The sequence below is a fragment of the Myripristis murdjan genome, chromosome 3 (assembly GCF_902150065.1).
Source record: "Myripristis murdjan chromosome 3, fMyrMur1.1, whole genome shotgun sequence".
NCBI classification, from domain to species: Eukaryota; Metazoa; Chordata; class Actinopteri; order Holocentriformes; family Holocentridae; genus Myripristis; species Myripristis murdjan.
In genome coordinates, this window is record NC_043982.1 from 22,425,863 (window position 1) to 22,427,386 (window position 1,524).

The following is a 1,524-nucleotide window of genomic DNA, read 5'->3' on the forward strand; positions in this document are numbered from 1 at the left end:
TATCCAGAATAGGGCGAGGTCCAGTGGCTTGATTGGCTGGTCTCTGTGCAGCCTAGAGAGCCTCTGCATGTTCATCCTGTAGGACGGCTCATGGAGGACCTCCTGTAAGGCCTTAAGGAAGTTGTTGTCTTTGTCCACTGTGGCTAAGGTTAACATCTTAGCTGCTCCTCTCTCTGTCAGACGTACAAGGTTGTCATATTGATCAAAAAACAGAGGTAGGCCCACAATTGGCACTGCGTGATAAATGGCCTCTTGAACTCCATTGGTTCCTCCGTGAGCCACAAACAGTTTTATTTTGGGATGTCCTAAAAGATCATTCTGCGGCATCCAGTCAACTAGTAAAGTATTATTGCCCAGAGTTTCTGGGCTGACACCTTTATGCCTCCAGATGACTTTCTGAGGTAATTTGGCAAAAGCTGCAGCTATGACATTTGTAATGTCACCAGGAAGTTCACTGACAAGAGTGCCTAGGGACATGATGATGACTCCATGCTCCCCAGAGCTCTGGACAAAGTCCTCCAGGTGTTGAGGAAGAGGTTTTGCAGGTTTACACTGGAACCCTCCCATGTAGATAACATTAGGCATTGTTGGGCGAGGGAACTCAAACACAAAGTCAACTCTCATGAGCCACAGATCAGCCCCCTGTATTAGATCATGGAAATTGACCCCAGGTTCAAAGTACTCATCACAAACATCTTGGTATAGCATCTCTAAATAAGTGGTTTGAAACTGTAGTAACAAGTAGAACATCATGTTTTTTACTCTTTGAATGAATGTCATTTTGCCTGAGAGTCCTGAGCCAGTCATTGGTATGTAGGATAAAGGGGTTGGTGCAATGGTTAAATGCCCCTCTATACTTATAACCCATCGTACATTATAAACTAGAGGTATTTTCAAATAGTGAGCCAGTAAAATTCCTGCACCCGTAGCTGGATCAGTAAGCACCAAATCATACTGTCTGTTTTTTATGGTACTCAGAAATTCCTCATCACTCAGCATATTCCTTGCAAAATCACATGTTAATTTGCTAATTTTATATGTGGCAGAAACCAACTCTGCTTGTAAATTTAGAATTTTTTTTACAGAAATGTTTCCTCTCTCTATGTCAATAAAGTTGTTCAAGAGTGGCTTGACAAACTCTTCATGAGTGCCCCCAGTGACAGATATAGTGATTGAGTCAAAATAGGGAGATTCCTTCTTGATGTACCAGCTTTTACAGGTCCGTATCACGGTGACAGAGTGTCCCTGAGAGTGAAGAGCCTGGATGAAGATGTCCATGTTCACCCAGTGGCTTCCCTCCATAGGAAAGACAAGAACCTTTCCTCCATAACAGGCTGGCCAGACAGCCATGAGAAGTATTACAAGTAGACAGGAGGGTATAACCTCAGCTGTATGGGCCATTTTTGCTGTAATATGGATAAAAACAGACGTCAGCACCTCATAGCAACCCAGTCTCACTCCAAATTGTGTAATAGCTACGTTGGTCCACAAGGCAAAACGTAGTCATTTCACAAAAACGGCTCT

The 1,524-nt window shown here is 43.4% G+C and overlaps 1 pseudogene; it reads right to left on the minus strand.

Moving 5' to 3' along the window:
- Positions 1-1,293, minus strand: part of LOC115378494 (UDP-glucuronosyltransferase 2B13 pseudogene) — a 1,493-nt pseudogene extending 200 nt beyond the window's left edge.
- Between the last annotated feature and the right edge of the window lie 231 nt (positions 1,294-1,524).